Here is a 25,987-nt window from a genome sequence, read left to right on the forward strand (position 1 = left end):
ACATACGGACAAGACGCATTGGAGCAGGGATTTATTAGACTCCCGAGTTTTTCTTTGTTAGAAAAAGAGGGACGGTGGTCTTCGCCCTTTGCCCTTCACATAGATCATTGAGCGTTAAATCAAGTCACTAAGAAATATCCCTACCCTCTTCCCCTAATCCCAATGGCCTTAGAGTAACATAGAGGAGCCCAGTATTTCACCAAACTAGACTTACATACAATCTGGTAAGAGTCCGTGAGGGAGATGAGTGGAAGATAGCATTTGTTATCACTAGGGTGCATTATGAGTACCTTGTTATGCCTTTTGGTTTACCTAATGCCCCTTCTGTGTTTCAGGCCTTCATTAATGATGTTCTATGGGACATGATTAGTCAGTTTGTGATCGATGATATTCTAATTTACTCCCCTGACTTAGAAACTCACGTTCAACAGGTTCGTTCAGTCCTTCAATGACTCCTTGAAAACAGCCCCTAGGTCAAGGGTGAGAAATGTGAATTTCACAGCAAACGGTGTCTTTTCTGTGATCAATCAGAACGGTGTCGTTATGGATGACCACAAGGTGGAAGCCGCCAACCTAATTCTGTTAAGGAACTGCAACATTTCCTGGGTCTTGCTAACTTTTATCCATATGTTTGATTCTTCTTGTTCTGTGTGCTGTCAGTGTAAAACCCCCATTCCATTACCTGCGGGTAAACTTATGCCATTACCAGTCCCTAATAGACCATGGAGTCATATTGCTTTAGATCTTGTTATGGATTTACCTGAGTCACAAGGCTTTACCACTGATCTTACTGTTATAGATAGATTTTCTCACAGTGTAAGGTTTCTTCCTTTTCCTGCTATCCCGACCACTTTTCAAACAGCTGAAGTTCTAGTTAATCATTTATTCCAATTTTTTGGTATTCCTGAAGACAATGGGCAGCTTTGTTTGAACACCCACAATCTAATGGCCAGTGTGAGCAAGTTAACCAAGAGCTAACAGGGACTAACCCTGTTTCAGTATGTTCTGGGCTACCAACCCCCAATAGCACCATGGACAGGACTTTCATCTAGTGTTCCTGTGGTTGATGAATGGATGCAACACAGTGAGAGGGTCTGGGAGAAGACCCACCAGCGAACTGAGATGGCACTTTGTCAGAACAAGCAACAAGCGGATCTACACCAGAATGATCAACAGTGGGGTTAGTCCCTTGGCTGAGCTCCTACCAGCATGGAGAGTCATTGTGGTTGGCTGGCCTCATCCCTTGGCCATCACAGTGTGTGTGTGTGTGTGTGTGGGGGGGGGGTGCTACTGTCACACACCCTTCCAGCCTTGACTTACATAGAGACTTAATTTCCCAGAATTCATTGGGAGACCACATGACTCCCCTACCCGAGCACTAAACCTGTCATTGTTCAAACTATCTAGAGTACTGATGTATTCCACCTGTGTGACTTGTCATATGACTTCTTCGTTTAGTATTTAAGCCCAGGATTTAGCGTAGGATATTTGCAAGATATTGCTTCTCTCGTAGAGTTACTGAGCATTTCTCACGTGTCTTTTCAATTGACTTTATTGTGTTTTGGACCATTTTCTGCATTCCTGATTTTTGCCTTATGTCTTTGCCCCTCTGGTTATGTTTACCCTGTTGTACATTTCTGCTTTTGGATTGATCCACGCATGTTTACTGACTACGATTCTTGCCAACCCCTTTGATATTAAAGCCTCATCTTCTGGATTTTACTGCGAACGTCTGGCCATTTCTGTCATGTTACAGTTGAGCAGCTAGAATCCTACATCAGACAAGCATGGGACAATATTCCTCTTCCAAAACTCCAGCTATTGGTCTCCTCACTTCCCAGACATTTACAGGATGTTGTTAAAAAAGAGGGGACGCTACACAATGGTAGACATGGGGCTGGTCCATTTTTGGTTTGGAGGCAAGCATCAGGTTTTTAAATCTGATGTGTGCAGCTATAGGAAGCCAGTGAAAGAAACACAGCAGTGGAGTGAGATGAGTGAACTTTGAGATGAGAAGACAAGCTGTGCTGCTGCATTCTGGATTAGTATGAGTATGAGAAGGTGGGAAGGAAAGTATAAGTTGGGTGTCATAGCAGAGGTATCCAGTGGTAAGAGAGTAACAAATTAAACTTCAATTAACAGTGTAGTGAATTACTAATTACTAAGTACATAATCAGTAACTAAGTAATAATTAATGCTTAATGAACTCAATGTAAAGTGTTTTTTTCCTTACTCATGGTCTACTCAAGACCATGTTTATTGAATTATATCAAACTTACTTCAAATTAAATGCATTAATCACTAACATCATTTAATAACCTAAAGAATAATTAAAGAGTTAATTAAACATTGAACAGAAATGAAAGTGGTCCTAAATTTACAGCTTTCCGCTTGCAATATTTAACAACTTTTTTTTTTGGTCAGCCTGACATGTTTGATTCAGTTTGGGATAATCTATTTTCAGATTAGAAATTACTTGACAATGTAGACTACTGAACCTTATGTGGAATATGCAAATGAATTTATTGGAAGCTATATGGAAATTATTTCCATATAATGCATGGGCCCCATTCATTTGTCTTCCACAAGTTACATGGAAAAGGTCCAGGAGAAAATGGAGCACAGTCCTTTGTTTTAAAGGCACACCACACCAGCAAGCAGTGAGCACATATTCAAGACCACATCATTTCTTTATGAATAGATATGTAAACTATTGACACTTAAGAAAAGAAAGTTCACGTTCTGTGCAAACCAGAAGGCACATGTATGACCTGTTGGTCTGCAGACAAGAACATCTCCACAGAGGATTACTAAAATGAATGGAAAAACTATAAGGATTTTAAGATGTGAGTACTCTGTCTTTTTTTTTTTCAATTCAGAGCCAAATAGAACAATAGAAGTGTAAAGAAATGTTTTAGATATTTGAGGAAGAATCTGCTTATACATGTGGCTGTAAAGTTTTATTAAATGGTACTTTTGCTTTAATAATTAAGTGATACTTCTTCATAGGTTTATAGTTTTTCTAATAATACTTTTTTTATTATTATTTTATTTATTGTTCTCCTATTTCCTTCTTTACGCCATGTTTATCAGTGGAGATGGTGTGCTTTGGTGTTATTAGTGGATATAAGGCTGATGTAATGTTTTGTTATTGTTAATCTTAGTTATCATTTTCCTCTTAAAGTCATTAGCAAGAGTTGCAATGGAGAAATCAAAGCAAGATGCTAAAATGGTTAAGGTTGTGTGACATTACATCAATGCTGCTCTTCAGGTTGTTTTACTGTGTTCATTACTAAATGAATCTGTAATTTAATGATCATTAGAAATGTCAGGAATGGTGTCTAAATGAATCGGGTAGCCAAAATAATTAGAGAGTGTTGTCCTTCAACATACCAACCCAGGAACCCAGGGAGGAGTTTTTACTAAGACACTAAATTGTGTCAGAAATTCAAGTTTAAGATCAACTTAAGCATTTTAAGATTAAATCAGTCTTCTGTTTAGTGAAACATTGCCTTTTAGTATGATAAATCTATATGAACTGCATGTATATGTCTGTATGTAAATTACAGCATAGCATACACTGTGTTAATTAGCTTTGGCTATGGATTGCATATTTGGCCATTAAAAATGTGTTCCTTTCTCAAAGTAGCCCCAATCACATTTCTGATGTGTTAAAATATTGTAACAGTGACATAATGTGTTCAGTTAGATATGTATATGTTTATGACAGCAAAAAAGTCAAGGAAACTAGAAGATAATCAACACAACAAAATGTTTGTTAGATTCAAAGTAATGATGAATATGCTGCAGTGGTTTTGGACAAGCTGTACCAGAACAACTTGTATCAAGGAAGCTTTCGTGCATTGTGTGCATGTTGTGAGTTAGGGAGCAACGTGCTCACTAGCTCAGAATATGCATACAGCTTGCATAAAGCTGTGAGCAACGTGCTTTAACACCCAGGCACATTTTACCCATACTATTGACTTTTTAATTATTTGATTTTTCTTGAATATTTGTTGCATGTCACTGTACTATATGAACAACAAATCACTCATAAATAAACTATGAGCCATCATTCGACTGAATCATACTTTGATGGTGGGAATTATTGCATGAAGTAATTTTACAGGGCCATAAAACTCATCTATTCCCTGTAGATGCTGGATAGCCATATGAATGTAAGTAGAGTACTTTGCATTGAAATTTAAAGATCCAAAGTGTGAAATACAAATGCTTAAGAAGGAACAAATAATCAAAAAGAAATTAAAAGTGTCAAAGCACTTAATGACCAAAGGGATAAAGCAAGGTCATTTTTGTTTTGGCTGTCCAGAAATGAAGCATTTCACTGAAAATAATGTAGTTTTTCAAAATAAAAAATTAGGACTTTACTTTTTTATTTTGAAAAAAAAATTCTCAGTAAACTGACATAGTAGTACATATTAATATCATGTAAAACAGGTATGATTTATAAATGTTAATTTAAACATTCATGAATATGTTATGAAGCGTTTATGTAAGATGTTATGAATGTGTTATGTAGACACCCTTCAAGTATAGTATTACTGTCTGTCGTCCCACTCTCTCTCTCCATTCCCTCTCTGCTCCTCTTAAAAGGAGCTAAAGCTGCCATCCCACTGGTTCTCGCAGCTGTCATCAGGGCCTGGGAGACGGGTGCATGGCACAGTCACACTATTTTTACCTAGCGCTGTCTAACACAACCACTTTATATAACACTTATACAACTGGCCTTCTTATTCTTAAGGTTCAAAAGTTCCCTTACTGGCCTCTGGTTAGAGTTTTCTGGTGCTTTTCTTACAGAATGTTCTTTGCACCACATAGTGAGGCATGTAGTGAGCCAGGAAGAGGTCACCAGTATGTCACCTGGCCCAAATCAGATGCAACACATCAACAAGTCAGACAAAGGTCACTTTTTGCAGGAATTAACTAACTAAACTAGATGTATTACAGTCCACCTGGAAGGATAGCCTCGTAGACTATAGAAGGGACCTTACTGCCGCATGCTCAACCTCTCTCTCCTCTCTCATTGAAAATAATAAGAATAATTCCGGAGTATTATTTCACACAGTTTCTAAATTGATTAGAACCAAACAACTACTGAACCCCAGATACTATCAGCTTACAGCAGCAATAATTTTATTAATTTCTTCAATACTAAACTTTAAACAATCAAGCAAGAAATTCAAAATGCACAGTCAACATCTACAAACCTGCTGTTCTACAAAGCTAACCCAGATTTTGAGTACAGTGTAACTACTGCAGAGACTGGAATTGTTTAACTTACTTCAACAAACTGTGCTAGTTAAAATTATTTCCTCCTCAAAATCTTCTATGTGCATATTAGATCCCATTCCTACAAGTCTACTCAAATACATTTTTCCAGAATAACCTCTATGGTGTTCCGCAAGGCTCTGTTTTAGGACCTCTATTATTCACATTATATATGCTACTACCGCATACTATTATCAGTAAATACAACATCAATTTCCACTGCCACGCTGATGACACACAGTTGTATATATCGACCAAACCAGATGATAAATTTAAACTTAATAAGATTGAGGACTGTGTAAAGGACATAAAAGACTGGATGTTGAGTAACTTCCTTCTACTCAACTCTGACAACACAGAGGTCATTTTTCTTGGTACAAAAGCTGCTAGAAACAAAAGGTCTAATTTAATGCTTAAACTAAATAGTTTCTCAGTTTCATCAAGTACATCTGTAAAAAACCTTGGTGTTACGATCGATCCCAATTGATCCCAATATTACTTTGATTCACATATAACCAATATTACTAGAACAGCTATCCTCCATCTTCACAATATTGCAAAATTAAGAAATGCACTGTTTCTGCAAAATGCAAAAAAGGTTAATGTGTTTATTACGTCAAGGCTGGATTACTGCAATGGCCTGCTGTCTGGACATTCCAGCAAAAGTCTAGCTTCAGGTGGTCCAGAATGCTGCAGCCACAATTCCTAGAAGAACTAGAAAGTTCGACCATACCAGCCCAGTTTTATCAAAGCTACACTGGTTGCCAGTTAAATTCTTTTACTGACATATGAACCTCTAAACAGCCTGAGGGAACTTATCTGTTATTGTGAACCAGCACGCTGACTTAGATCACAGGGTGCTGGCTTACTATTAGTAGTTAGAATGAATAAAGTTACATCAGCAAATAATATTCCGCTTTGGAATAATGTTCCAGTCAGTGTTCGGTGTCGTCCCGCTGCTCTCATGCTTCCAAGTGTGTTGATAGTGGAGTGGAGGGGTGCTGATATCTCAGGGAGCCCTCATGTCTGTTACCTTTTGGCTCTCACTTTTAGTGAGGCTATAATAGCTTGACCTGTCAGAGTCTCTACAGTACACAGTGTTAGCAGAGTGCAGCAGTCAGTCACTCTTAACAGAACTAACTGCCTGTGTGTTTCTTTGCCATGCTGAATAACTGCCCACCCTGTGTAGCCTGATGCTAGTGCTTCATCTGCCCTGACCGGGTGCAGACTGCATGCCAGCGTTCTATACCAGTTTGACCACCATTGAGCTTCCTGCTGTAGAATGCTGTGCAAACCTCACCTGCATGCCACTGACCCTGCTGATAACACTGCTGCTTTTTTTAATCATAGACATTGCTTTTCGTGCTTTTCCCTTTTCCGTATCTTATACTGATGGTCAAACTTTATTCTCTGCTTTTATTGTTTGCTATCTGGTGTCAATCAGAGGAGGATGGGTCCCTTTTGAGTCTCAGTTTCTTCCTCGTGCTTTTAGGGAGTTTTTCCTTGCCACTGTCGCCATTGGCGGAGCTCATGGGGGCTCAGACACTTTTTTTTTCTGTAATGCTGCTTTGTGACAACGTCACTTGTAAAAAGCGTTTTTAAATAAACGTTCACTTGACTTTGACTAACCTTCCCACTGAGTGTGACACAAGCACAACAACCTACCCAGTCATCTGAGAGGAACAGTTACAACTCTCTCTCTCTCTTTTCTACAAAACTAGAATATGTCTGTGACTGGATCATTAAACCATTAAAATCTATATCAAAGGTGACATTTCCCTTATTACTTATCTTAATGGTGGTGTTTAACATCTGGTCACATCTGGTTGCAATATTAGTTGCCCCATTGTCTTCTTTACAGAAACAAAAAGGATAAGGCAAACCACTGTCTCTAATAATGAGTGGTGGGGCTGGGATATGTTTACTCATCGCTGTACAGTTTTCCAAACCCTTGTTAATCCTATCCTAAGATTCAAGCTATCCAGCAAACAAAGCAATGGGCAAGGTGTAACACTCTTCCAGCAATCCACAGATCCTTCTGTAATTACTATGTTTGGTATATGCTTATTATGGCAAGCTCTACAATTTTTGTAAAGCATATTCTGGCACTACCAACCCTTTCTCTTAGAAACAACATCATCCGAGGTATTTTCTTCATTCCCTTGTCCTAGCTCAATCAATGGAACTGCTTGCTATTTCTGGATAACACCTCACCTTCTGGTAATGAGTAATTGTTCCGAAGAGCAACAAAGGTGCTAGTGCACATTGCAACCCTTTTTTTCTAGTCAGGTCAAGTCAAGTCAAGTCAAGAGGCTTTTATTGTCATTCCATCTATGTGCAAGTACACAGTGGACTAAAATAACATTCCTCCAGGACAAACATGGTGCAACATGGAACAAAATAAGACAGCACACATAGGTGTGAATAAATTCTTGGCACTCAATTTCTCATCAAAGTCCTTTCATGATTTACCCAAAACTCATCCTCTGCAAGATGAGTTTTAAACACACAATTTAGCTGGGTATCTTGTGGGCAGTAGCATGCACATGTCACTCCATTAGTTAAATTTCAAGTTTATTGTACCATTGTTTATTGTACCATACAGTGTCCTTGCTTTTCTTGATTTGGGTCAGAATGTGGTCATTCAGTTGTGTACAATTACTCAGGTGGAAGTTCTCAGTCACATAGTTGTACATTGTGAACAACATGCCTGCAGTCCATCCTAACAGGGCAGTGGTTAGCAGTGTTGCCAAAAACATTTTTAGACAAGTTATAACTGTGTTCTCATTTTCAGTTCAGCATTGCATATTTTAACCAGAATCATCTCTGTCAGTTTCTGTGGGCAGTGTTTGCTGTCAGGTCTGACTCCTGGTTCTTGGCCGGGAGAGTCCAATCAGTCCAGCCTCTTGAGAATCATCATCTTCCTGAGCATGTATTCCTTCTTGTCGTGTTTGAGATGCTCCTCAGTTTGAGTCATTGGTCTCAGCAGATCAGGTGCTCTGGAACAATGGTTCAGATGAATCCATTCCTTTCGGCTTTCCACCCCTAAAACATGATCCATCCACAAACAAAATCTGTTCACTATCACAAAGTTGTGGTCAATAACTCACAGTCATTTTATGTGCCTTCATCAGGTGTTGCTAGCCCTTCTTCTGGATTTATTTTGGAACATTTTCAAATTGTCAATTCAGGTGCTGAAAGAATGACATCATATCCTGTTCATTTACATTTACAGCATTTAGCAGACACTCTTATCCAGAGCGATTTACAAAAAGTGCTTTGTCTATCTAAGTATCTAAGCTTTGTCTGTCTATTAAGTATCTTTGCCAAGCTGTAATCGAAGCTCGAAAGGCTCAAGGTACAGTTCGAGTTTTGACCATTGCCGTCAAGTAGGGAGGGGCTGGTCTGTTTTTGGCTTTGTAAGCATCAGGGTTTTAAATCTGATGCGTGCAGCTACAGGAAGCCAGTGAAGGGAGCACAGCAGTGGGGTGACGTGGCTGAACTTAGGGAGATTGAAGACGAGCCATGCTGCTGCATTCTGAATGAGTTGCAGAGGCTTGATGGCCTGCATAGGAAGACCAGCCAAGAGCGAGTTGCAGTAGTCAGGCCTTGAGATGACAAGAGACTGAACTAGCACCTGGTTGGCCTCTCGAATGAGGAAGGGTCGGGTCCTCCGGATGTTGTACAGGAGAAACCTGTTCATCTAGCATTAGTCAGTACAAAGGCATTAGATGTTAACAGTGTGTGTAGAGCATGGTTTGTGTATATATCAACCTTGTGTCCCATTGTTATGGATGTTACCTTTTCATATGCATGCAGCATTTAAGCCTTGATAGCATGGTGGCATTCCCTGTTCAATTTTAGTAATTTGAGTGCTAAAATAGACAGTTGGTTGGCTTTGGCCATCATGCTCTTGTGCCAACACAGCATTGGCATAACCATTCTTTGTAGCCACATAAAGCTGAAATGGTTTTGAACAGTTTGGACTTGGGAGTGCTGGACCTGTATACAAATCTGCCTTAATATTTTCAAAAGCCTGTCCTGCCATATCATCCCACTCTAAGCAACCCTTCAGGTTTCGCTGGCCTGCACTGTATATCTGTCTTCCTAACTGAGCTTTTTTTTAAAGCAAAGTCACATGTCCATTGTCTGCTGCATCCTGCCATTCATCAAAATGTCTCAGATACTGTTGTCAGCTTTGGTGCACTTTGGACTGTTTTTATATGTGATGACATGATAGATCGTTCACCTCCATTAAGACACCTTCCTAAATAATCCACTTCCCTTGCACAAAACTGTAACTTGTCTTTATTTATTGTATGCCCTTTTTTCTGCTTGTGTTGATAACACAATAATAGAACCTTTCTCACACTGTTCTTTGGTTGGACTGCAAATCAATAAGTGACCTACATACTGTAGGATGGCGCTTTCTACTTCAATGTCACTTAAATCTGCCGCTACTATTCTGTTAAACATTGACAGTGTTTCACAACAGCCATGTGGCAATCTGGTATAGGTATATTGTCTACCTCCATAAGTGAAGGCAAACAAGTACCTTGATTGGTCATGCAGAGGAATGCTGAAGAAGGCTGAACACAGATCAATTACTGTGTAAATATTTGGTCCCTGCTGGTACATTTGAGAGTAAGATATGTGGCTCTGGTACTACTAGAGTTTCATCCTCTACCACAGCATTTACTGCACGTAGGTCATGCACTAGGCACCAATTGTGTGAATTAGGTTTCTTAATTGAAAAGATTAGAGTATAACAACCACTTTAGGTCTCAACTAAGACTCCTGCTTCCACCAACCCTTCCATTGTAGGTTTGATCCCTTCAAAAGCTGCAGCACTGAGTGGGTATTGCTTCTGGTATGAGAGTCACATATTTGGTTTTACTTTAATCTAGACTTCTCCTGCTGACTTCATTAGGCCTACATCAGTGTGATGTTGAATCCATAACCAACTTGGCACTTGCTTCGGTAATTCTTCATGTTTAGTGGCAACCCTAACACAAGAACTTTATCTGCTACTGTTCTATCGACTGACTTCATAGCTATTCTGTAATATGACCCATCTGCTGACATATGGATGTTTTTATTGTCTGTCTTCATCCAAATTATCTTCTTGTTGGCCTTCATCACTGGTCCAAGATCCTTGGATTGACAGTCATTTGAAACTATCAACGAAACATGTGTGATGGAATTGAATACTTTGTACTCTTCCTCTACCTCTTACTCTGCTTCTTGCTCCTCTATTTACATATATGTTGATTGGTGACATCATTGAAGTTGCCACCAGGGCAGGCTGTGCAGTTGGCATGTTCTGTGGGTTGCTGATTGGTGCTTAATTTGGTTGAGTCACTGCTGCTGCTTGTGTGCTGATGTTTTCTCGTTGTGGTGCAGATGCTGATTGATCTCGCTGTATTGCTTTAGAGGTTGGAGCTTCATTTTGATGTTGAGTAATTACTACAGTTTAATTTGTCATGTCTTCCTTTTGTCTTTTTTCTTCATTTATCTTTCTGTAGCTGTGCTGTTAGTTTCTCCATGTTTTCGTTTTCTTTTTCTTTCTTCTTCCTGTATCTTTCCACATGATGTAGCTTTAAAAACTGGCCACTCTATGTTGCTTAGAAGCACAACTTCCTCCAGCACGTTTTGTACCTCTTGGGGTAGGGCTTCTCTTAAACATCATCTGAAAGAGTCTTTGATCAGTTTGATTTCGTTCCATGATGACCTCGTTTCTTCCAGCCACTTCCTTTGGAAATTGCTGATATATTCATTGACACATACACCTGTTTTCAATTCCATGTTTTCCAATTGGCTGGGATACATCACTGATGGGAATTCTTTCCTGATATCAACCGATATTCTGTTTCTGTGTGGATCCAATGGCAAACATTATCCCATTTCAGTTAAATCTTGCAAGATAATTAAGTCTCCCTGTTGGTTGCTTGGTCCAGATCCTTCATTTTCATCTTGTTCTGCACTATTAGCTTTGAGCATTACAGATCCCTTCATCTGTATTCGTCTCTGAACATTCTTTTTAGGTGAGCACAGGGTATTGATTAGAATTAGGTCATTCTACCACTACTTGTAGGTATTGCCCTTGTTTTCCTCCAGCTTCCTCCTTTTGTTTATAGATCTGCTCTTTTTCTTTCAGCCACATTGCATGATATTTAAAGGCCTGCAATGTTGTCAATCTGCTTGTTTTTCAGTGAGTTAGGCTTTTGTCTTCACTGTTTTCTTTTCTTTAAGCTCCTGCGCTCTTTGACATAGCTTGTTGGGTCTGCTTCTCTCTGATTGACAAAGGCTGTCTCTGGCTGTGTAGTTCTGCTGTGCTTTCTATGACGGGAGGCGCTGTGCATGTGTGAGTATGTGTGTGTGCTCACTGAGCTGAGTGGTGCTGCTGCTGTTTCCCAAATGGGAGGGGCTCCATGTGTGAGTGCGCATCTTGTCTTCCCTTTGCTGTCAGGAGCCTCTCTCTCTGTCCATCAGTGCATGCATTTACATTTTTTGAAAATGTACATTTGATTCACTACCTATGGTCTTCACTACACTGATAGAAATAAAGGTTCTGTGCAAGTACATTTTTCGTTTACCAAGGTAAATGTTTCCCTCAAATGTACAACAGCGGTTTTAAGGTCTGATTGTGAACCTTAAATAAGTTTTTCCAGGTGAAAAGTACATATTTGTACCATTTCATAACCGAATGTTTTAAAACAGAACAGTAAAATAAAAGCCTGGAGACGAGACGGGGTGTGTGGAGTCAGTACAGCTTAGAAAATATCACTTCAATAGATTATGGTACAATTACGCTCCCTGACTAAAGGTACTGAGATGTACCCTTGAGGGCTCCACCCCAGTGACAAGAAAGGTACTGCTGCATTGACCATTCATGGCAGTTCCTTTTTTTCTGAAAGTGTAGTCATGCTCCACAGAACACGTCATTCCTTCAGTTCAACCGGACCCATTTAAAATAATCGCCTTAAAATAACATGTTGAATCCTGACCGATGCATTGACACATCTATTATCTTGATTAATAATATGCACCATGACAGCCTCTACATTTGGGTCTGACCTCAGAATTTTATACAGTGGGTCAGCTTCTCACACCTCATTCCATCTACCGGGCATGTGCCACCACAAAGCAACTGCCTTCTGTCGTGTCCACAACTTTACATCTTTCACAGAAACATAGACCATCGCACTGCACCTGTACACTATATCCATTTTTCCATGTGTCTGAATTCACTCCACTGTTTGAAATTGGCACACTCCTGGAGCTATTTTCCTGTGTGAAGTCCTGAGGTAAAAAACTGCCACCTCATTCCAATTTACAATCGCTGTCATCTTTTCTGCTGTAGTAGCTCTCTGCTTAGGTAACTCATGCCAAAATTCTGATCCCAGTACATTGATTCTGTCAACACAGTGTCACTAACCAGCTCCCTTTCCCAGTACACCTCTCTTTTTGTGATTGTGACTTTATTTCCAGCTCTCTACACTGTCTGTCTTCAGTGCCTGGTCCTGGCTCAAACCGACCCCATGGTAGCTATTCCAGCCCCTGGGTGGCTTTTAAGTGTATTTGGCCAGATAACAGTAAATTAAGCACAGATGACAACAGCTCTTTTTTTCCAAATTCTCTTTGTTGTTTCTTTCAGTCTGCAAAAGTACAGCCTCTGCTTCATCTAAATTGTGCCACTCTGTCAAAAGCCACAACTTCTGATGTGACTGTTATTGTCAACTGTTGATATTTTATCTGGATTTTAAGTTTTATCTGTTGCAGCTCAATCATTTGTGTATACTTTGCCCCTTTTTTCCAAACAATAATATCTTTATAGCTCTAAATGACAATGTCTAAATTACATTCTTGCATGCAGGTGGTAGTAAACACGTTTCCTCTGATCAGACTCCCAAAGGAATATATTTTGATTATTTCATTGATACCCCGTTACATTCAATTCTCGCTTAGTGATTTTATTATTTCGTAACACTACCGGTGTAATCCTAATTATGACTTGCACAAAGTTTCTCTATGGCACAGTGCATGCAGTTACTCTTACAAATATTATAAATCTTCCCCTTAAATGATGCATTTCAATTTGGACACTTCTAAACACACATTTACAGACATACAGACAAACATTTATATTCAACATTTGTCTCCCAGGGCTTTTTTCTTTCATGCTTTTCCTCTTTTCCTTTTTCTATTTGCTTTTCTTCTCTTTTTTCTCTCTTTTTTCTTTCTTTTTTCTCTTTCTTGTGTGGTTTTTCCTTGGTGTACTTTTTATTTGGCCCGTTTTTTCTGTAATTATTTTCATTTTTATAGAACAGGTTTTTATAGGATTATTTTAAATTTTGTGGAATGAATTTTATCAATAATTTTCAATTTTTAATAACATGGTTTTTATGATTTTTTTTTTATACACTTTGATATTACTCCTTTTTTTGTATTTTTGTCTTTCCAAACCCAGTCTACAAAAACTACAAAACAAACTACAAACCACAGACCCCATGAACAAGAACCAATTCCCACTTTTTATTCAGAACTTCAAAAAAGGTTTTTGCTTACCCTTTTAATAGCGTGCACTGTGGGTAGGCCGTTTCTCACTCAGAATGCAGTTGCTGTGCCCCGTCAGCTGGTGCTGATGCCACAATGGTTCTGGGCTTGTCTTCAAATGTCCCCATATAAAGGGCCACCAAAAACGTCATGATCCAAGTGATTCCTACCACTCAGGGTAGACACTGTATTTTTACTGTCTTAAACTCTTACAATTACATTTACTTACTTACATTAACTAAATATCCATTAAATTCACCTGTACTGTCCTTAAATCTTCCCCTAAGCCTGACCCTAACCTTAAACCTCAACCCAAAACCTAAACATAACTCTTATCCTGGTCCTAAACTTAACCCTGGTTACTAATCCTAACATGAATTCAGAATCAACTGTTTGTTAAAAATTTGAACATTTATAGATAATTTGTAGGGGGTTATCCCAGAAAATGAAACCCTTATTCACATGAGATATATGAATTCATTTTAATTTATATGGCTAAGCATCTTTAAACATGGCAGCATGACAGACGGGCTCAGTGTTACAGGACAGTTGTAATCAAAGGTTAAAGCAAGGACGATTTCTGTGCATTAAAGCTTTGCCTTTATGCAACATAACTTTCTTAAAATCTGCTTTTTATCTTCTTTTCTTACTGGTATCTCCTATTTATTTATATGCTATACTGAGATAAACAAAGTGAATAGATAGTGATCATATAAAAGCTATCTGAAGGTTTTGTCTGAAATGTGACATAATCATGATGGTCAATATATAAAAATAAAATAAATAAAAATACAGACTTCCCTCACCAGGTGGCTGTCAAGTCCCCCCTGTAAAATCCGGGAGTCTGTTGTCTCACAAGTCAAGTCCTTTTTTTGCCGCTAAACTGGCCTCTACGAAAACAGTTCACCGTTTAATTGAATGCAAACCAGGTCCACAGTGGGTCCACAAATGATCTACAAGCCCCAGCAAACTCAGTCCTGTCCCCAGCTACACCCAACCCCACCATACTGGACCCTCTTCTTTAAAACATCAGTCTCTCCCTCCCTGGTGTCACAACTGATCCTCATTACATGACATCACCTCATCACACACCCACCCCTCCATGCCATCATAATATAGTTATCTATTTTTTAATCTAAAAGACCCTGCACCAGAATTCCAGCACAATAGAACTTTAAGCCATGTGTGATGAGCCAACTGCATGTGTGAGCATTCACCATTTCTTCATCTTTCCAACAGGGGTCACTGTGGTCCTACTAACTACAATCACAAACACCAGTGTTGTATGTTCAAGTAAGTAAAGCCTAAAGCCATTCAGTTCCTACCTACTACCTACTTACTAAAACGGTTTTGTTTATATTATAAACATCATACTTTACATTAGAATTAGAAACATCATACTCAAGTCTTTATTTGTAGTAAATTAGGGGTTAAATCAGCATTCCCCTCCTCAAGGGGTACGATTTGCTGATTGTGATTGAATCTGGTGCTGGTTGGCTCTACAGGCAGTGTTGTATAGGTTACATTATTTTCAGCAATAATTATCAATGTAGCTATTTTCATATATGAATTACATTAAGCAAATAACAAGGTGGCACTACGAAAGGAAAGAAAAAAGCATTTGAGGATGATGCATTTGAATGCTTTGAAATATATGTGAGCATATATTAAAATAAAGAACAGGTGTGTGTGCAATCAGACGTTCAGTGAATCTGAGACTGATATGTTGGAGTCCTGAGTCATGTGAGGTAGTGAGGGATTCTGAGAATTGTAGCTTGAAGCAGCTATAGTGGCTGTAGTTCCAGCTGTGCCTGAGGGAGGCATGACATAGTCATTTTCAGACTATTACCTTAATTTTAAGGAACACACATTTTAGGGTTTTCAAAGGTGTTGTTGTCCGTTCAGTGAACTAAAATTAGACACTTTTGAACAGTTTATTTACTATATATTATGCTCTATTCAGTACACAAATCACTAATAATTGCAATAAAAATGCACAATGAACACTAAGATTTGTTTGAAAATCAATGAATTATTGAAGTTATTATAATTACTATAGATGCATATGTATTTCAGAACACACTTTATTTTGAGTCTCCTGTAGATGATGATACTTAAATACTTAATTTGCAGATTATCACCAACATTATGGTTAGATTAGATTTAGGTGTAGATCTAAAATTTGAACTGAAGTTAAGTTTAAGTTTATGTTGAGCATTAGGCTTACATTTAATAGAAACTTTCACACTCAAGACAAAGGCTGAGCATCTGAATAAACATATATAAAAGTGCTGTGAAAAATGATTTGCCCCTTCCCAGTTTCGTCTATTTATTTATTTATTTATTGAATATTTGTCATACTTTAGTGGTTCAGATCATTAAACTTCTTTTAATATTAGAAAAAGGTCATCCAAGTAAACAGAAAATGTCTCAAAAAGCAGCACATGATGCCACGTTCTAAAGAGATTTCAATTCAGATGTGAAACAAGGATTACAAAGCCATTGCTGGGGCTCAGTCCAGTTTGTCAGTCCAGCCTTCTGCAATTCAGCTTACTGTGCAGGTACTCTGACCATTTTATAAATTTCCAGAGGATTTCACTAGTGTTTTTTTTTGTTTGTTTGTTTATTTTCTTTTTTCAATTGTACATTGTATATGTGTAGGTAATCAGCTCAAATTCACCCTGAAAATATTACAGAAATTTGACTTTTAACTGAAGTAAATTAAGTCTGAGAAAACAATTACCCTTACATTTTTTTTTGTTTGTTTTTTTTAAGTAAAACAACATCACCATTGTTGGCACCTCTGCTTTTAGTACAACATTTGTACAACTTCCCTTTGCCAGCTAACACTAATGAGTCTTCTGCTGTAAGGTTCCATATGATTGCCGTAAAAGTCCTCACACAAATTCTTATAAATAATGTAATAAATGTAATAAACTAATGTAATGTAATAAACTTTTTTTTAATTGTAAAATATAAAAATCAATATAAAAACTTATATACTTTAAAATTACTTTAAGTGCTAATAATCATTAGAGAGAAATTTAATCTTTAACTGAGGTAAAGCTCATTTTCATTTCAGTGTTTGTTTTTTAACTTCTTTCCAGATGTGAGCACCATCACACCAGTTTCTACCACAATGGCTGCCGTTAGCACTGACCTGACCACAACTCCAAGTAGGTTTCCAGAGAAACATTTTAAAGTTAACATAATCACAGACCAAATCAGAGGTTCAGATAGTATATCATTTTTTGTCTTTACTGTTCCAAGGTCCTGTCCTATCATAATGATAATAATTATAAAAAGCTTTTGTTTCATCTGTATTAGAGTAAATAAATCCAGATATGGTGGTGTTTGTTAAAAGGGTATTGATGTAGGCTTTTCTTATTTTAGGGATAAATTCTTTTGCTCACCCCACAGCCACAATATTATGTTATATTTTTTAATTGATTCAGTAGTGATGTGCTGGACAGAACAAATAGCTGCTGACAAAACAAAACAAAACAAAACAAACAAAAAAAAACAGCTGGCTTTACTATATTTTGACAATAAGTTTGTTTTATATCAATATGTATGTCATGCTTTTGCCAGGAACATCACTGAAATTTAAACACTTTTTAACACAATGTTCAGTGAAAATCTTAAGCTAAAGTACATAACAAATAAATGAACTACTGTGGCAAGACATCCTGCTGCCTTTTCTGTATATGAGGAACAGACCTACAACAAATCAGAGTATGCTGTTTACATTACCATTTGGATGACCTGATAACCGATTAATAATGCTAACTAATAAACACATTTCTTTGTTCCTTATACGTGCCCATGAACTGCAGCTAGTGCTGGGGTTCCCCCTGGCTGCAACACCATAACCCCCATACTGGTTATCACATCTGTGGCAGCCTGGGGACCCCAGTGCCAGGGGCTGTGTCTTAAACCCTCCAACTTGAGAGCCAAGACCTCTCTGGCAGCTGAAGGTCCTGATTTATCGTGTGTCCCCACCAAATATTGGGACCTTCAGGAGGTCTTTAGTAAACAAAAGCCCAACTCCTGCCAGCTCACAGACCGTATGACTGCGTCATTGACCTCCTTCCTGGGACTAGCCCTCCTCAAAGCCATCTGTTCTCCTTGTCTGGCCCAGAGAAGAAGGCCATACAGGAGGCACTGGCCTTAGGTTTCATAAAGCCTTCTACCTCATCAGCTGGGGTAGGGTTCTTTTTATGGTTGGTATAATGTAGTGGGTAACACCTCTGCCTTCTTTGCTGTAGACTGGGGTTTGATCCCTGCCTGGGTAAGCACCCTACACTATACCAATAAGAGTCCTTGGGCAAGACTCCTAACACTATCTTCGCCTACCTGTGTAAAATAATTAGATTGTACATTGCTCTGGATAAGAGCATCTGCCAAATAATGTAATGTAAATGTTTTTTTGTGGGGAAAAAGGATGGGGGTCTTGTATTGACTATTGGGGACTTAAGAAGATCACTATAAAGGACCCACTACCCCTTATGAATACCACCTTTGAAGCACTGCAGCAGGCATCCATTTTTATCAAGCTGGACCTGTGCAGTGCCTACAACCTTATTCGGATTAAACAGAGTAATGAATGGAAGATGGCTTTCATCACTCCGTTGGGTCATTATGAGTAGCTGGTAATGCCATTCGGATTGATGAATGCTTCAGCCACCAACGGCTCTTGGAAAACCATCTTTATGTTAAATTGGAGAAATCTTTTTCATGCACAATCAGTGACTTTTTCGGGCTTTGTTATCTCCCAGGGTCGACTGAGTATGGACCCGGCCAAGTCCATGGCAGTTAGAGAATGGTCCTGTCCCACATCTCTATGCCTCATGCAGCACTTTTTGGGCTTCACAAGTTTCTTTGTAGGGTTCATCAGGAATTTTAGCATGGTGGCTGCACCTTTAACTGACCTCACCAAAAAGCCAGTGGGGCCATTTCAGTGGATACCAGAAGAAGGTGTTTGATGAGCTTAAACGTCGGCTGTCCACAGCCCCAGTCCTGCAGCTCCCAGATCCTGGGAACTCCCCTTTTCTGGTCAAGGTCAATTCCTCAGATACTGATGTAGGTGCTGTCCTCTCCCAGCAGTCTGGCCCTAAAGGAAAATTATACCACTGTGCTTTCTTTTCTCATCGCCTCACTCCCGCCAAACATAATTACAATGTGGGGGACAGGGAGCTACTGGCAGTTAAGGTAGACCTACAAGAATGGAGGCACTGGCTGGAGGAGGCAAAGCATCAGCTCTTGGTATGGTCAGATCATAAAAACTTGGCTTATATCCAGCATGCCAAACGGTTAAATCCTTGTCAAGCCAAGTAAGCACGCTTCCTTGCCTGGTTCAACTTTGTCCTGTCATATTGACCAGGTTCGAAGAATGCCAAGCCCGGGGCCCTCTCCCATCAGTCGGAGCATCCATCCTTTGACCGCTCTCCTGAAGTCATAATCCCCAACTCACGTATCGTGGCGCCAATCCGGTGGGAGTTAGAAGGCACCATTCAGGATGCACTCCAGAGGGAGCCAGACCCTGACTTCTGTTAGGTCCCAGGTCCTTCACTGGGGGCATGCCCCACCAGTCATGGCTCATCCAGGGATTACCCGCACCATAGTGTTCCTCAGAAGGCGGTTCTGGTAGCCTCACATGGAACAGAAGGTGTGGGCTTTTATAGCAGCCTGCCAAGTCTGTGCCCATAACAAGGAACCTTGGGTAAGACCAACAGGTATACTCTACCCTCTACCCATACCTTCACATCCACGGTCCCACCTCTCAGTAGATTTTGTCACGGGGTTGCCTGCATCCAAAGGCAACTCTGTAATCATGGTGGTGGTCAATTGGTTCTCCAAAGCCTGCAAATTTATCAGACTAGCAGCACTTCCTTCTGACCTCAGTGTCACTGCTGGACCGAGAATAATCCACCAACCAAAAATATCCAGCCAACAGCATCCTGTGGGCAGCATCCTCTGACCACTGATGAAGGACTAGAGGATGACCAACACAAACTGTACAGTCTCGTCTCTGACTTTACATCTACAAGGTGGACTGACAAGGTAGGAGTGTCTAATAGAGTGGACAGTGAGTGGACACAGTATTTAAAAACTCCAGCAGCACTGCTGTGTCTGATCCACTCAGACCAGCGCAACACACACTAACACACCACCATGTCAGTGTTACTGCAGTGCTGAGAATGATCCACCACCCAAATAGTACCTGCTCTGTGAGGGTCCATGGGGGTCCTGACCACTAAAGAACAGGGTAAAAGGGGGCTAAGAAAGTATGCAGAGAAACAGATGGACTACAGTCTGTAACTGTAGAACTACAAAGTGCACCTATATAGTAAGTGGATCTGATGAAATGGACAAAGAGCGTAGAAACAAGGAGGTGGTCATAATGTATGCCTGATCGGTGTATTAGTTGGATGCCATTTGTAGATATGTGAGGTGAGGTCACGTAAAACATGAACCATGAAGACTGGTATAAAGTGCTAAGCAATGGCTGAACTGCAGTTAATGACAGCCTCTTGAGGTTTATGTGCATTATGATCACTTTGTATTGTTTTGTATTGTTTTAGAGACACTAGCAGAAACTAGTTCTTATATAAACAATGAAAAGTTGGAGTGAGTTAATGTAAACTTTACTAAGTGGGGTTATTTTATATAATGATATGCGCACCTTAAAGTTCTTATGTTCTGTTGAGCTTTGTAATGATAGCGGCTTAATAAGTAACTTACTGCTTGTCGTTAGTTACATCTGTAATCTTGGATCATGGCACAGAATGTGATGGTGGGAGGGAAGACGGGATGCCCAATCTCATTTGTCAGTTGGAATGTTAAGGGGATGAATCACCCTGTGAAACATAAGAGAATCCTGACACACATACAGCAGTTAAAAGTGGATATTGCTTTCCTTCAGGAAACACATCTAAATATATCTGATCATGCACGTTTACATACATACTAGATGGGTTGGTGAAGTTTATCATTCAAAGTTTCAGTTCAAATCAAGAGGGGCAGCACTTAGGATGCTTTAGTAAGTATGTACCTTTTATTTCTTCCCAAATTGATGCAGAACCCATGGGCAAATATGTCATTGTTACAGGCAAATTATATGACACCCCAGTAATTTTAGCCAGTGTTTATGCCCCCAATTGAGATGTGCTGTATTCTTCACTAATTTCATTTCCCGATTACCAGATTTAAATGAACACTATTTGATAATAGGCGGAGACATGAACTGTGTGTTGGACCCTTGACTGGACTGTAGCTCTGATAAAACAGTGCCAGTTTCTAAAGCTGCTCTCTCAATTCAGCTGTTTCTCAATACTTATGGTGTTGTTCATGTCTGGCGTGCCCTTAACCTCACTGCTCGTAAGTACTCCTTCTATTCGGCTGTTCATAATAAATTCTCACATACTGATTATATTTTAATGGATAGGCGTCTGCTTCCTTGGGTTCAGGAATGTGACTCATTCAATTGTAATCTATGATCATGCTCCCCATAAACTAAAACTTAATTTACCAACCACAAAACCTGTTTATAGACCTTGGTGGCTCAATCTACTCTTACTTTCAGACAAAAAGATTTCAGATTTAATTTCATCACAGATTGATTTCTTTTTAGAAATTAATCAGACACCAAACATGTCACCATCAATAGTATGGGAAACACTTCAGGCTTATTTAAGAGGCCAGATTATTTCTTACAGTGCACAGTTACGACCAATCAAAATAATCGTATTAATGAATTGATGAATAATATTGCCCAATATAACATCCCCATCAGTTGATGGTATAGAGCATGGTAAAGAGCACCTACTCCTTCAAAAAGCGTTTGATCTAATAACCACACAAAAATCTTTTAATTAGATCCAATTATGGGTATGATGAGCATTGCGAGAAAATGAGGAAGATTCTTGCACACCAACTTCGTGGGAAAGCAGTAAGACAATTTGTAGAGATCGTTTGGCCATTAACTCATGCTTTATGAGGTTTTACTGTAATCTGTATACATCTGAATCATTGGAGGTATGGGTATCCAATAGAATTGTTCAAGAAATTCTCCAAAAAATTGCTCCTATTTTAAATGCTGTATATAATGACTCTTTGTCAGTTGGCTCACTGCCTGAAACAATGCATCAAGCTACCATATCACATATTTAGAAAAAGAGCACCGCTGAGCGTCCTATCTCTCTGTTAAATGTAGACAATGAAACTTCTGTAAAAATGATTGCTCATCATCTTGAAACAGTTCTCCCATCTATAATCTCCCCAGACCAGACAGGCTTCATTAAAAATCCACATTCCACCTTCAACATTAGGCACCTGTATAACATAATATTTAGTCCCTCCCCACCCAACAAACTGGAAGTGGTAATTTCTCTAGATGCTGAAAAGGCCTTTAATCAGATGGAGTGGGAATATTTATTTTATACCCTTAAATTATTTGTATTTGGGCCAACTTTTTTATCATGGATAAAAAATCTTATATAGGTCGCCAATTGCAGCAGTGCATACTAATAACAATATATCACCTTTTTTTGGACTAACACGAGGGACGAGGCAGGGGTCACCTTTGTCTCCCCTCCTTTTTGTGATTTCAATTGAACCAATAGCTGTAGCTTTACACAGTAGTAAAGACACTGAGGGCATTATGAGGATGGGAGGAGGGGGGAACAAAAAGTCTAATTATATGCAGATGATATGTTACTTTATCTGTCTGATCTGCCAAACTTTCAGCTCTACTACTGGGCAGCAAATAGTGGATCAATAGCAGCACCTGACTGGTTAATGCTAGAAAGACGCTCTTGAGAATACCCTCATTAGGTGCCTTATTATGTGCTAGCCTGCCATATTCATATATATATATATATATATATATATATATATATATATATATATATATATATAGACATAGGATTGTCAATATATCACTTTAGGATTGTAAATATAAACCACCTTTAAATCCCAGTCTTGTCTGGGTGAGCCTGATAACACAACTGCCCACACAGTACACACAGACTTAAACAATAGAACAATCTTTATTAATATCCAATTCACTGAAAACCCTATGGGCTAGAATTGACCTCTATTAGTAGTTTTTGAAATAAACTGCAATCACATGTTGATACATCAAACACGCCACACCAACTACACATTTTACACACCAGTACCCATACACTCTATCATTATCACTCCAAACTAGTCTAAGCACTGGAGGACTGTATTCAAATGTCCTTTTCCAATATGAACACCCCTCCTCTATTCACCCATGCACAGGCATCAGAGCCAAAAGGATGCATGACAGATGGGAAAAGGACAAAGTAAAGGAAGAATTATACATAATTATGGATTGGTAAAAAAGGAACAATGATTTGTTAAAAAAAGGACAAAAATAGAAACTATTAAGCTACTAAATGCAAAAAGCAGACAGCAGAGAGTTCAGTGATGATTCAAACACAAAGTTCAGAACAGTACCTGATGAGTGAGTGTGCACAGAATATAACATTTGATATATAAGATGTTTAAGATGTGACACTGGCCTGCTAGCTTCTGCAGCTGGATTGATTACTCGATGCTTGTTTCTCTGCTATGCTGTTTGCTCCGCCTCTTTGTGTTTAAATATAAGATAAGATAAGATAAGATAAGATAAGAAAAACTTTATTGTCCATTAAATTTACATGAAATGGAAATTTGTCTTTGGCAATCTGGCGCATAAATACATATACACATAAAACACTTAAAAACACTTACAGCAACAGTGCATATGAACTATGTAGGGGATTATTTATTATATCCTTGTTCAGAATGCTCACAATAGTGGGCACAAATGATTTTTTGTACCCATTCTTTCTAGCTAGTAGGACCTTAAGTCTCCTGCCTGATGGCAGCAACATAAATGATGAATGAAGGGGGTGGGTAGGGTCCTTGTAGACCTGGGTTGCCTTGTTGGTTATGGGTCGGATGCATAAGTTCTGGAGTGACAGTTGTTTATCTTCAATAATCTTACTGGCCTGGTTGACCACCTGGGCCAGTTTATTTCTTTTGCTTAATTGAGAGGTTCCCATACCAGGACACAATATTGAAACTGAGAACACTCTCTATAAGTGACCTGTAGACCATGATCAGAGTATGTTTGCTGGTGTTAAAACCCCTCAGCCTCCTGAGGAGAGAGAGTCTCTGCCTTGCTTTTTTATAAACACAATCTACATTGTTTTGAAAAGTGAGTCTGTTGTCAATAATTGTTCCCAGGTATTTAAATTGATCGACTTGTTCCTGCCCTTTCATGGTGATTGGTTTGAAGACAGATCCTACACTGCCTGCTGCCACCCTCCCCCCGAAACATAGCTCCTTGGTCTTACTGACATTAAGATCAAGGAATCTACCATCAAACCAAGTAGCTAGATGATTGATGCACTGAGAGTAGGAGGGGCTGATAACATCTTGCAAGCAGGCAACAAGGGCCATATCATCAGCATATTTTACAAGAGAGATGTCTTCGCTGTTACATTTAACCTCATTTGTGTACATGGAGAATAAAATGGGAGATAAAACACACCCCTGTGGAACACCACTGTTCAAGACAAGGCAGTTGGAAAAAGGGTTGTTGATACAGATGCGTTGGGGCCTCTCTCTCTGAAACTCCCTGATCCACAAGACAAGGCTACTACGGACATTCAGGTCACACAAACGTCGCAGAAGGAGATGAAGTTGAACTGTATTAAAAGCAGAGGAAAAATCCATAAAAAGTACCCGGACATATTTATTGGCCTTGTCCAGGTGACCAAATACTTTATCCAGAAGAATCAGTGTGGCATCTTCTACTCCTCATTTAAGTGTTTTGTAGATATTTCGTATATATCAAGTCTGTTCATCTGAATGTGACTATGGCTATAGGGGTGTATGTGTATGTTTGGTAATTATTTTCTGTTGTCTTCCAGGTAGTTTGAAATATTTGTTATTTCATCTGCGGGTCAAACCTCAACTCTGAAATTTGTATTGTAGTTCACTGCATTAGTACCACACATTTTTATTTGTGCATTCATGCTGGGTGTTTTTTGCTTCATTCATCCATATTTCACACTACAACATAGACACCACTTACCATCACAGTGCTTTAATGTAGATCTATGTGTAGTTATGAACATTGTGTATGGTTATGAATTTCATATGTGGTTATGTACACTGTATAGGGTTTTGCTCTGCATCGCACAGACATAAAAATAAACAGTGGCTTTTTTAATAGTTTGTGCAAAGTTACACTTATTTTACACTCTTTTCCCCATCACATTACAGTGAACTTATGACTATGTACCTGATAATATTCATTTCTGCATATGATAATGATAAGAGAACAGGTAGTTACTGTATAATTACTATTTATACAGGTAAACTTTGGAAACATTAAACAACATTACTAAAGAATTACAGAGAACTTTCCAGTCAACAACTGGAAAGTATAAAAATGAAAATTTAATAAATACTGTTACAAAGAAATTGTAGAAAACTTATCACACAAGCAAAATTTAAATTTTAATGTGGTAAAGGTTATTGTTTCAATATTTGTTTTATTACTTATTTTCAGATATGGACACCATCACATCGAACCCCACCATAACAACGGCTGCCACTAGCACTGAACTGACCTCAACTCCAAGTAGGTTTCCAGTGGATTCTCTGGAATTCTCATTTTAAGCTTTAAATAACTTACAGACCAAATCAGCACTGTAGAGATTCAGAGTAGTACATCATTTGTTGTGATTTTTGTTATAATGATAATTGAGAATATTAGTTTGTGAAGGTGAACTGACATCCTTAGACTTCAATGTGAACATATACATGTCTGCTAAATTTAATAAAGAAAAAAAAAGTCATTAAGCGCTCGTTCAGGAAATTTTCAGGGCTTAAGTGGCAAATATATTTTTCAGTATCACTTTTAATTTTATTGGTAATGGTCAGATTATAATGGTTTAAATATAACTCACGACTCAACTGGATGGGGTACAAATAAACTGATTTGGCAGCAATGTCTATGAATTACTTAAAAATGCTGCCGTAATGTCGTATGTGTTGAATTTGACATATGACATTTGTCATATGGAGTGCAAAACACTAAGAAAAAGATGTGATTTGG

The 25,987-nt window shown here is 38.8% G+C and overlaps 1 long non-coding RNA gene across 1 annotated transcript; it reads left to right on the plus strand.

The window, feature by feature from the left end:
* Nucleotides 1–2,757: 2,757 nt before the first annotated feature.
* LOC118801850 lies at nucleotides 2,758–25,510 on the plus strand. The gene is made up of 4 exons (XR_005006584.1): nucleotides 2,758–2,846; nucleotides 15,085–15,138; nucleotides 16,953–17,021; nucleotides 25,439–25,510. It is a non-coding gene; the product is annotated as an uncharacterized LOC118801850 (long non-coding RNA).
* Nucleotides 25,511–25,987: the final 477 nt, after the last annotated feature.

The sequence above is a fragment of the Colossoma macropomum genome, unplaced genomic scaffold (assembly GCF_904425465.1).
Source record: "Colossoma macropomum unplaced genomic scaffold, Colossoma_macropomum, whole genome shotgun sequence".
Classification (NCBI taxonomy): domain Eukaryota; kingdom Metazoa; phylum Chordata; class Actinopteri; order Characiformes; family Serrasalmidae; genus Colossoma; species Colossoma macropomum.